Genomic DNA, 13,143 nt, shown 5'->3' with positions numbered 1-13,143 from the left:
CGTTGCCGTCTTACACAAACAATTAGAACAGATGACCAAATAACTAGCCCATATCTCAACAAGTCGTCCACATTAAACTACCAAGTACGACATTTAGAACGACACAAGTGCTTTCTGATCTGAAGATACCATCTCCATGACAACATAATAAAACATACATCAAGTCAAAGTTGTAAAACATATCTGTTTAATGATGTGACACAATGGTTAAGGTTTGGTTCGGTTCAGGCAGAAAAACAAATTGTTATTTAAGGGGAACAATTAATGTTTTGGGTTAAAGGAGACATATAATGTTAATTTTCAGTTTCATACATTCATTTTCAGTTTCATACTTCATAATTTTCAGTTTCTACTATCAAAAACACTTCAAGAAACCTTCCCAAAAAGAGCCCAGTCTGCAGTCTGCCGTGTTTTATTGACCCATCCATCGACCCTGATCTCCTCCCTACGAGGACTCCGTCACTGTATGATAACACCGCCTTCCCTATTTGCTCCAATCATTATTATTACAGTGACGTGGTAATTATGAATTATGATTAGTCTCCTCTGGTGCTGAACACCATGTGATACGGTTGACAAAGTAAGTGGACCTTGCGTAGAGATTCTTTTGTAAAACGTCTATTGTTTTGTAAATGTTTTTATATTTGCCTGCTAACATTTTATTTGTTCAAATGGGGAACATGTTTTATTTATTTTCTTGTCTATTAATTGAGCTCTTTCAGCCATCATGGGTGTTTATAGGCTACTGTGCACGCTTTATAGAAGGAGAAAGAGAGAGATTGTGTGTGTGTGCGTGTGTGTGAGTATGCGTGTGTGAGTGTGTGCGTGTGTGAGTGTGTGCGTGTGTGCGTGTGTGCGTGTGTGCGTGGCTGATGGTGGGGCTGGCGTGTGGCATGGCGTCACTGCCGTGGATGAATGTGGCAGCATTTAGTGGTTCTCCTGAAGCTCAGGTCTCTCTCTCTTTTCCTTTCTCCTTTGCTCTCTCAACACCACATCAGCACCAGAGGGCCACAGAATCATTACCCAATTACTGTGTCTCTTCCAGAGGCCGGATTAAACTTACTGCCTCATCTGCCTCCTTCCCTCTCCTCTCTTATACACAGCGTTCCGCAGGAACCAATTTATTGCAGCTGCCATGAGGGTCACAATTAGTAAGTGTTTAACTAAATCAAAACATGTTCCTCTCCCTGATCCACTGTTAGTTAGCTGGATGTAAACATTGACTTACCTAATGAAAGGCTATTATAGCTCTCTAAATTATATTGTCTTGCTGAGAAACACTGATATAATATATCAACATGGAACAAGCTCATCCCAAGTGGTAAGTGACCCATTTTATGCAATATCCTGCTTCTGTAATGGCAGAGGCAAGAGGGACGTATACAACTGGATGATGTTATCTGGATGATAACCTAAAGGCTGGATGCAACTCTATACTCTCCAGTTGAATCCCCTCTACCACTTGGCAGACTTATGGAACTGAGGTTACTTTATTGGTTTCCCTAATTGGTGCCAGTTTCCATTTTCATTTCCAAAAATTACAGTGGTATAGCATTCTGTTCATTCTGAGTGCATCCATGCTGTGTGTGTGTGCGCGTGTGTGTGTATGTGTGTGTGTGTGTGTGTGTGTTTGAGAGAGACAGAGAGAGAGAAATATAAAGAGAAAGAGAAATAAAGACGGGGCGGGGGGTTATGGGGAGCAAAAAACACTGCAGTGCTGCATTTGTAAACGTTTGCAGTAATTCTGTGATGACTGTTTGTGCTTTGTTCTGTTTATGTGTGTATAATGAGTCATCAGTGATTGGCCAAGTAGATGTGGTCAGCGATGGAGGCAGAGGGAACACTTTACAGTAAGTGCATCAATGGAAAAGATCCTCTCTGGGAGGGGAGAGGGAGGGGGGAGGCCGGGCAGAGCACAAGAGCACATCATTCGTCCAATTGTAGGAGTACATTACACAAAAATACACAAAACTCACCACAGCTGAGCACAAAAAGCCACCGTGACGGAGGAGCAGAAAAAAGAGAATACTTTAGATTTGGATAAACACACGTGCAGGGGCTGCCGGAAAAGTAAACAAGGCAAAGACATTTTTGGCTGGGACTAATGCATCGCTGGAGACGGTCGAGGTAAAAAAAAACTGTGTTGAACTATGTTTTGTGATCCACAAGGTCACAGAATCAATATGTGATTTGGTTTTCGTGCAACGTGTAATTCCTGCTCGCTAATCAAAAGTTAGCTCATTGTGTGATTTGATATCTTAGCCCTGACTGTTGATCAAATGTCCCCAGGTTTGTCTCTCTCTCTCTCTCGCACACACACACACACCTACACACACACACACACACACACTGGGAGGGGCCGATCAGGGAGGATACACTGCCCTTCTGCTGCACCCACTGTGACCCACTATTCAGCAGCTCTTCCCTGTAAATGTGATAATTATATGCTTGCCCATTCAGAGTACAGACCAAATATACAAACCATTCTGCTTCTGTTTATTCTCCCTGTAATTCCTCTTTTATTTCCTCCAACACAGAGTTAATTCATTTTAAACCAACATTGTTACACCGTTAAGCTCTTTCCTATGTGCACTATTATACGGTGGCTTGTGAGCGAGAACTACTTCTACTTTTTTTCAAAAAGCAAAAGACAGGAGATTAAAGAATGTAATTAAAAAATGTGAATTTTAACAAAAACACTTAGTTTGGGTACACATGTATGTGCATCTGGTTTTGCGTCCGATCGTATTCAAGTACGCATGGCGCGCTTGTGTGAGTGTGTAGGTACGTCCATGTGTGTCTCAATGTGTGTGTTTGTGTGTGTGTGTGCTGGCAAGCCAACGCACCATTGTGCAGCGGCAACCACAGGGCCTCCTTCTCCCCCAAGCCGCCACAACAAAGAGCAATTAAACGCCGCTGCCTTGCCAGCTGAGGAGCTGACCGCCAGCCACACTTCCACAAACAGGCAGATCTGTTTAAAACCAAAGGAGAGAAGCAATAAAAGCCAACCTACCGAGAGCAACCCCCTCCGATCCCCTTCCCACTGATTCAAACCAGAAGGTGACTGGCTGGCTTCACCCTATCACTCACTATCACAGTTCAGGCAGCATTACCATCAGATGTGCAGTTTTACATGCAAAACTCGACCCGCGCAATGATGTATTACACATGGTTAGTGCATATCAACTGTACAGGCCAGGGCGTTAAAAATCAACATAAGCGGCATCTGAGAAACATGTGATGTGTTAAAACAAAGTAAGAAAGGCCGAAGCTTCATTCATAACTTGACTTTTCTTCATATTACAGGGCTTTAGGATGTGAAAAAGGAGCTGATGGACCGTGTATGTTTCTTTCAATGACAGGCTACTGCTCTACAGGATGCATACATGGAATTGCACTGTGTTTGTTTGACCTGCCAGAGATCCTTTTAAGGATTAAAGCCTTTTCTTCACCACATTAAAACAGTGGAAATGGTAGCACATAGCGTACCAGCTCATTTCATGCTCTCATTTTTTGGCGTCAGTCTTTGCTGGGCACCTACTACTGACTGCACATACTGTCTGTGTTTGTTTTTACTTTAAACGTTGCATTGGCTGAAGAAGTATTCAGATATTGTTGCTAAAAGTAGCGACACCACACTGTAAAAATAATCAAATAAGTAAAAGTCCTGCTTCCAGTCCAAAAAAAAGAGGGTTTTACTCTGGTAAAAGTATGATCAGAAAAATGCAGTGTTGATAATAAAGGGTTTCGTTATACTATATTAGACTATCATTACTGATACATGTGTAAACAGTTTTTTAATGTTGGCAGTGTTTGAGCTAATTCATTTACTGTCAATTTAAACTCTAGCAATTCATGATATTATACATACACCAATCAAATGTGTTGTATGTAAGTAACTGGTAAAATGATAAAATGGAAATACTCAAGTAAAGTAAAAGTACCTCAAAATTATACTTAGTATACACCACTACAGGAGAAATGTAGTTAGTAACATTTCACTACATTGCAATTGTACAATCAACTGGCATCAATAAGGTTTCACAACAAGTAAAACCTTTAAAAAAATGTATGAAGTATTACAATGCTTTTAATTTTGTACATCCTTATTCCTTTTTCATCTTTATGGAGATAAGAACATCACTATTTCATGAATATGAATAAATATAAATAGATAAATACTACAAACACACAAGACGCACGCGGCTGTGTTTGTCAGGTTTTCGTAAAGCTTCAGTCAATCAGAAATACAAATGTTTTTGGGCTATTCTCGTTTTGTCCGCATTCTCTCTCTTGATGTCTTATTTCTCTGTGACCCCAGCAGAGGGCAGGAGTGCAGGAACCTGCCGTGAAGCAGCTGTGGAGCTTGTCCTGGCCCTGGCCTGGCCCTGCCCATCCTAGCCCGGCTCGGCCTGGGTTCAGCGTGGGCCGCATCGCGGTGTCTCTGGTCAGGCAGCCTGGAGCCCTTGGGCGCTGGCAAGGGGTGCGGGCGTTCGGGAGGGGCCCCCTCAAAAGCCATCCATGAGGGGCCACACCCACACGGCCATTACGGTGGAGGCTGTTCTGGGCTTCTCCCGAGGCCGCCCGCCTGCCATTTTTAGAGCAGCAACAGAGTAGACCACATGCTGTGGCTTCAAGCTAGTGGGGGGAAGGAAGGTTTCTTCTTTATTTTCAGTCAAAGCACCATGGGCTTTGGAAGAATTCCTACATTTGTACTCCAGTAGACTCAGTTGGGGTGAAGGAATTGTTCATCTCTTCAATTGAATATCCCATCTTGCTTCCTGATTAAAGTGTTGCCCTTGAACTTTTTGTTCAGGACACTTCTCATTCAAGAGAAGTAAAGTTACACAACCCCAGTACCTTTAATCCATCTGTTTTTAGTTGTGTGGTTTGGTCTCCCGAGCATGAAAGAATAGATGAACTGAAAAATTAAACGTAGTTCCAAGACCTTGTGAAATATGTGAAGTTTGGTAGATTTAGTCCTGCACAGTCTCACTGTGTTTTTCAGGAGTGTGTGTGGGTGAAGCGCTGGGTGGTCTAAAGGAGAGAAGACATGAGCTTCCTCTTGCACACATATGGTGCGGCTTGGCCTTTTTGTTTTGATTTTAGGGGTTTTAGGTTATAAGTAATAAAGTCCCCTTTAGGTACGGCCTGCTTATTTTACCTACCTATAATGTCCTTCTATTTCGGTATTGCACGCCCTGCCCACTCCTCTCACCGTTTCTATGAGTTCTTACAGCCTTTTTCCAGCTCCAGCCTGCTGCATCCACTCTGAACCTTTTGCATCTATCAAGCACCACTTTTAAACCGTTTTGAACCCTGCTTTAATCGACAAGCCCTCTGTTTCTAACCCTGTTTTGATCCCCCTCTCTTCTTGATCAGCATCACCAGGAAGTCCCCACATCAGTCTCCTCTCCAGAGGAGGAAACACAAATCAAGAACACTTCACTTCTGTTCCACACAATCACTCAATAGACGGGGACATCCGATACTCTTGGTCACCCGTCTCGAACATAGAGACGAACGCACTCCTTTGACCCACTTGAAGATATTATCCCTTTTGCAGTGCAAAATGTCTCTCATAAATAAACAGTCCTCCAGACCACATCGTTATGACACTAAGTCGTCAAATGTATAGCTTTGAACGATTCCCTGTTAGAAGTAAAAAGGATGGAAAGATGGAGTCTTTGTCTTGTAAGTCGCAGACAATGGAATCATAGTTGTGCCATATATCCTCACAGTATTTGAACTTGGTACGATTCCTTAAGTAAAAGTATGAGCTGTGGTAGAGGATCCTTTACTTTATTCAATAATCTGAATTATCAATTAAAAGTCAAAGTCCTGCATTTAAATACCACATAAATAAAAGTACATACATGTTACAAAATGTACACAAAAAGTGTCCCCTATGACTGCTCTATTATAATATATAATAGTCAATTGTTAATACTGATGCAACAAGCAGCATTATACTGTTGGAGATGATTGATGTGAAGCTGTTTTAACTACTCAACATACAGTTCGGTAGTTTGTTTTTCAAATTGTTTCAAATAAATAAATATAAATAAAAAAAAGTTAATTAAGAGGGAAAATGTCACTTTGGTGGAACTGCTAACAAACTATAAATATCTGAAACAGCCCAATTCTTTTGTAAGGGTTAAAAAGTTTAAATTATCTGTTTAATCTGTTTTTTATGTACAACGTTTTCCTTCGAAAAGCAATTAGTAATTGTAAAATACACATTTTATAGAATAAAAAGTACAATATTGCCTCTGAAATGTCATGAAGTAGGAGTACAAAGTAGCAAAATATGAACATAATCAAGTAAAGTTTAAGTACCTCACAAGTATACTTAAGTGCAGTGAATCAGCAAATATTAGAGTATGGATTATTATTCGATTTAAGTTATATTAAAGTTTTATATAAGACTATTGGCTGACATAATTGTAGTAAATCATAAACAATTTCTCCATAAAACTAAAGAAATTGTAATGTCTGAGGTTGTTAAGCCTCAGTAGACTGTCAATAGAAAGAAATCGGAATAGGAAATACTGGGTAATTTCATTGAAATAAGCACATCTAAGAGGGGAGTTCATTAAACCTAGGAAGTTAGACGGAAGTTATTTCCAGGGCGAGGAGAGATGATGACTGCTGGTGGCACACACACGACACATGGAACAGATCACACGACGCATGGATGGAGTCGGATTTGCCCGTACGAAATAAAGTAACCCAAAAAAAAGAAAACCTCAATTTACTCCCTTTAAAAAGAAAAACCCTCCCCTCCTTTTGGCAGGGCTCCACCAAGGAGTAATGAGCTCCCACCCAAACCTCAGCACCAGCTGCTGTCAGGGTCTGGGGGCAATGACTAAATATGTATAAACCAGTGGGGGGAGAGGGGGAGATGGTGGGCTGCAGCTCTGTACCTTCCGATACAACAGCGTTCAAAGAAATCCATCAGAATTAACATGTGATGGCAAAGAGCCGCTAATTGATTAATCACAACAAGGAAACAGGCTTAACTGCACATGTGACGCAACATGTGAAAGCTTATGTATATTAACATTGACTTTTAACTCACATACAAGTTATTTATGCATCCCTATCAACCACACACAACTACAATGAGTATTTGGTGTTTGTATCTTATGTGACTTGGTTTGCCTATGTAGCCCACCATGCTGAATAATCTTTACAAGGGGTTGTGATCATTTTGTTCATCTTAAATGTAGGCACCGCTTAAAGCATTCAGATAAAGTCTCAAGTCAAGTGGCCGTCTGAAATTCTTCAGTCTTTATATGTGTTCCAAATATTCACACTTTAAGTAGGGACTTAAACATTTCTGCCAGGAGTTAAACGCCATTTGTCTGTCTTCTTTATTCCTTTAAAAAACAAATGATGTAAATGTAGATCACGGAGAAACTCCTGACACAACCTAAATAAACAAATATCCATTTCATTAGCTTCTTCGTCTTCTTGGCAAACCAGATAGAGGTGCATACTCTACCAACTGGAGTGGAGTGTGGAATGAAACGGGAGTAGCACGCTTGCTATATGTGTAAAGTCCACGTGGTTACAAATGCTGGGCTGCACATAATCCACTAGAGTCCACCCGGATACTCGCAGACATGGGCAGATGCAACATTTATGTCACACAGAGGACCCCTCATATGACACAGTTACAAACAGAAAGGTAATGTAAACATGTTATTTCTCTATAATGTTGCCAGACACTTAAAATAACAAGCCAGTCAGAGGCAAAAACATCTTTAGTGGACGTAAATTGAAAATTGTCCGATGTGATTCCAGTACAGTCTGTTGAGTGGGCTTCCTGCTGTAGTGTACTCCCTCAATACTGGACCAATTAAAAAAATGTTAGGCATTTAGGCACAAAACAATTGGAAAACACGGTCAAAAATGACTAAAATTAGCATTTAAGTCTGAGTTTGAGTGTCATGTCTACAGCCCTGCCATAAAATACTTTATTTCACATTTTCCACACGTCAATCAACAATCTGTTTAATAGAAATCCAAGTGTGGATAGTGCGTAAAAGGGGTTTTCTAAGGTGCTGTATAGATATTAAGGATCAATGTCCAACCATGAAACACTATATGTATGTTTCTCCCCAGACAACCTGCAGTGTCCAGTAAAAAGGGTAGTACTCCTCTAAGTCCCTCTCATTTCACAAAGTATGTATAAAGAGATATTGAAAGAGACTGTCATTGCACCATCCTGAGCAATTGTGTGCATGACGCCCGTTGGGGTCATTAGGTGGCCACAGGTCTCCTCGACAGACGAGGAGATTACAGGCCAGATGTCGGCTTGTATACAGCAAGAAGGCGGTGGACTGGGATTTGTTTGGGAGTCGATGGACTTCTGTGTTTCTAGAGCTGATACTTGCATGTAATACTCTGTACAGCAACATTTGTAATTCCAAAGTGGGATGATAACTCTGTCATTCTGCGAACAGTGAAAAATATCTGTCTCCCCAGTATCATGTGGGATTATTTCTGACGTGTTGTCACTGAGACATCGCAGCGAGGCGGGAATGTATTTTGCTGGGGGTGGAAATGATGTAGCTCTTTCAAAACAATATTCAAAGTACTAGCAGCAGTACTTTTATGTTTGCATTGATATCGGGATAGGATTACTTTCTCCTCATTGCTACATGTGATTACCATCATGTCTGCTGACTGAATATGTTCGGTCCACTGGTTGAAATGCAGCCTGTTGGTCGTTGAATTACTCAAAACCACCAACATGCCCCAAAGTAGAGTCAGACCACTCCAGCCGGGCAGGTCATTTTTATTAAAAGCATGTTGTCGCTTCGTATGTCTGCCTCAAAAAGGCATAAGTGACATAATCAGAAGCATCAACAGCAGCGCAAATGAACAGGATATTCACTGACAGTGTTGTATAACCCACCACCCTGTCCCCCCGCCCCATCTCTCCCAGTCTTTCTGTCTATACGTCTCCCTCTTTCTCTCCTCTCCCCCACTTCTTTTGCTCTCTCATTTTCCGTTGACAAGCTCTCTGAATCTTTGACCACACAGCCTGGAAAAATAGCACAGAGTCATGCTGCAAGGCAAGTCTATCCCTGACCCTGATTCCCTTTCACCACATTTCCATCAGCATCGAAGTAAAACACATCTAATCATTTCAATTTTCCCCCTCCGTCGCAGTATTATTAACATTGTTAATTTTCTGAGGGTTGCAGCCCAGAGGGGAATGAAAAGGGAAATGCATTATGGCGAGATATTCCATTGATCCACCATTATACACACTTACTGGGTTGCTGTAATGGCCTAATGATACTGAGAGGCCAATTTAATACCAATGTAGAAAACAGAAGGCTATTCACCCCCAAAAGAAGGATGCCTTAAAAAACAAGCATGTGAAGTCGATGTAAAGACGCAGCCTAACATCTAGGGAGTCACACCTTTGTGTGTTACCTCCGAGACAAACTAGCATAGCAAACCTCTCAGTACTATTTCAAAAAAAGGGTCCTGCTGAATGAACTTGCATGTACTGAAGCATGAAGAAGCTGAAGAAGACGACTGTAATTTCCTCAAGGTAGTAGTCTGATATTTAATTTACTTTATAAGTCGAAAACAGAGTAGTCATAATTTTGACCTTTATTTAACCAGGTAAAATCAATTGAGAACCAATTCTCATTTTCAATATAATCTTCACCAGCATATGAGTAGATATCTAAAATAACTCTAACACACCACGACACCATGATTTGGGAGGTTGAGAGGAAAGGGTTCCAACTAATGTGTTACGTGAGACCATCTGAAATTTAAAAACACTAACACTAAAATTATACTTTTTTTAAAGAACAATTTGAAGATTCTAAATATGTTCTATTTCTACTTTAATTTAACCAAATACGTAACAACTACTTAAAAGCAGCAGTGTTTAATGTTGTCTGAACACAAAGCAGCCTCTCAGTAATTAATGTAATCAGGCTGTTCTCATACACTGTTTGTACCAATAGCTCCGGAGAGTAGAGCACATTTGTGTATAACTCATGTATTCCTGAGCCAAGACAGGTACCTCTACAAAGGAAGGAGGTCGAGGTAGATGGGTGAGACAAACAAACACAGGACCTTCACCCAGAAGACTGTTGTTTGTCTCGAGTGACATCCTGTGTCAAATATAACTTGTTTGATACATAACTAAAGTAAGGCCACATTACCCATTTAAACCCAAACCACGATCTTTCCCGAAATCTAACCAAGTAGTTTTGTTGCCTGAACACCGCAAGGGCTTGCAATAGAAATAACAAAATATGTTTAGTAAGATCATACGAACCACCGTATGATGGCACGTTGATTTAAAGTAGCAACATTTATCAGGAAATGTCTGATGAAAGTGCAACTTAACAAGACCAATCCTTCATCACCAGGGTTGGTATCAGACAGTTATCAATACCAGGTTCTACAGACTCATTTAGTGTGTAACTCAAAAGTTAAATACGATTCGATATCCAGCCCTAAGAGTGTTAGGCTTCATCACCTCTGTCTTCGTATTCACACACTTGAGGGTCATTGGCACGAAAGACAAACAACTTATGCCATTTAAACTCACCACCAAGTCTTTATTTCTCGTGGTGCCAACAGCAAAAGGTAAACTGACATGGAGTAGAAGTCTATCTTCTCTGTGGGAAAAAACAAACTGCGCTCTCACATCACTTCAATCAAACATGCAACTGGGAGTGGTTTCATTTTCTATAGAGCTGAGCAACCAAAAGAGGATTTTTTGCCAGCGTGAAACGGCTCGACCAGAAGGTTTGCATGGAAATGTTGACCACTGGTGAACATAGTGGAGACAGTCTTATTGCGTCCTGCTCTTTACCGAAGTGAAATCTTTTTTGAACACAAAAAAAAGGCAAAAAATTTGCTTTCGAATACTTTATCATTTATATCCAACAACCATAAAATACAGCAATTAGAAAACTATGTCTGTTCTTGATGGTTGTGAAACATTTTGACAGTCTGGTATATGGAAGTCAGCCTACACGCAGCAAAATGACTACAACTTTGGTAAAGGAGGGATTATTGTTTTAAGATTTGCTTATTCATATTGCTAATGGTGAATGGAGGTTTATACTTTTGAATCCAGGCTTCTGGAAAAGTGGTGTCGGGTCTAACCAAGGGTAAAAGATCCCATATCAGAGACATTTTTGGTAAATGTGCAGTCATTGAAGATTATTCAGAAGCTGAATGCAACAATACAAGTTTGATGTTATCCATCAAGATCACTCACTAACTATCAAGCACTAAAACTCTGAGGTATTTACCCGGAATCCTTTGCGGGCATCTAGCAACATGAAAGAAAAAAGGTCCAACATGCTTCCTTGGGTTATATGTATGTCATCAATTGCCGAGATGGACCAGAATTAAATAGAAAGCTTAGAAAACCACTAAGAAGTTGAACAAATATATATTTTTGTTAAGTCAACAATCATATGCCACTTGTTGCTCAAACTGGCTCGGGCTAATGAGCTAGAAGCAACTCTACAAAAACCTGGAGCTTCTAATACAACTGATAGCTGTCATATGGACAATAACTACAAAACATATAATCAGGCCCGGGGAACATAATGGTGCCCACCCAACGCCCTGGGGTTCATCAAGCCTGCAGTGCCTACTGTAGGTAAACAACATATCTAAACCACACAGAGCAGAAAATAGAGAATAGAGCAGAGAAAGCTTTTTGAAGAGGCTGTTAAGAGCTTAACGCATTCTCTAATTATAGATCTCACTTGCTCTCTTTTGAAGAGAACTGTAAATGGGAACACGCCAAAGTTTTAGATTACTACAAGTCTTATAAAAATGAGGAAAAGTGGTCCATTGCGGCCCACTTTTGAGGCAGTATAGTAGCTTTTATTCCTCCTCTCTCATTTCACTTAAGTGTAAAACATAAAGCATTAATGAACGCTAAGAAGAAAAGGAACACTTCACTTAAAGATTTACACCAGTAACACACCATGTGTGAAATGAGAGGGCAGGGAAATGCCTAAAAAAGTGTGAAAAGACTGCCACGTATAGAACACACGTATCTGGATGGAGACCGATAGATAGACAGACAGGAAAGATAGACAGACAGATGAAATAGATAGCAGGTGTTGTAATATTTGACCTTGTGTGACACTTTTCCTTCATTTTGAGGCGAGGTTTATAGGTGTATATGACTGCAAACACAATCCTGTCAGTGTGTGACATTGTATACTGCTGCATGTAGCAGCCTTTGTTCTTCTACTCACACCACTTCTGGAATAAGAAAATAAAGGGATGAAGGTCAGTCGGAGAGCAGACTGCCAAATATAGCTGCTGTGTTCATGTGAGGGCCAGACTCTCCAGAACGACAAGCCCAGCTCTGACCATGCCCTGTAATTGAGGGGAAAATAAGGACAGAAATTATATGTTTATTTTTGACAACAATTTTAATCTTCTGTGCTCTCCTTCAGAAAACTAGACGCCCACAAAAAAAGGCGCTGAGAATCTGTCTCACCCGAGACTGAGAGTTGACTTTTTGACTTTTTCAACCAATACATGAAATTTTAAAAACTGACAGACTAAATATATTTTATCTGTTGAAATATAGTGTATCTTCAGTTCATAAACATCACACCGTTTAATAATAGCATATTAAACAAGATAAATAAGATAACTTTTTAACTTTAAGAGCATATTTTTACTCAGTACTTACAGATATATTTTCTTTTTTAAATAATATTATTTCTGTCAAAATATTGTTTTACTCTACTTTGTTTGTTCATTGTGACAAAGATGTTATACTACATAGAAATAAAGTTGTTTTAGATGAATGCATTTAATGACTACATTTTACACATGTTTGCTTGTTTCTACTGTGTATGAATATTTGATATATGTACATTTATGCAACAGCAAAATGTGTTTAAAAAGGCTTTGTGTAAATATTTTCCTCTAAAACATTTCTAAACAAGACTTGAAAATGGATGAAATTATTTGGATAATAAAACGGTACCTCTTGCAGCTGTCTTGGCTAGATGTTTTATTTTTTTACATTTTTCAACTATGTCAGCTTTCCTTTTTTTCTTCATCTTTTCATCAAACGTCTAACTGGAGAAAACAATCTTTTCCCTCCTCTTA

This window comes from Cyclopterus lumpus, chromosome 5 (genome assembly GCF_009769545.1).
Source record: "Cyclopterus lumpus isolate fCycLum1 chromosome 5, fCycLum1.pri, whole genome shotgun sequence".
NCBI classification, from domain to species: domain Eukaryota; kingdom Metazoa; phylum Chordata; class Actinopteri; order Perciformes; family Cyclopteridae; genus Cyclopterus; species Cyclopterus lumpus.
The sequence above is the reverse complement of the archived record's forward strand: the minus strand, read 5'-3'. Positions refer to the sequence as shown.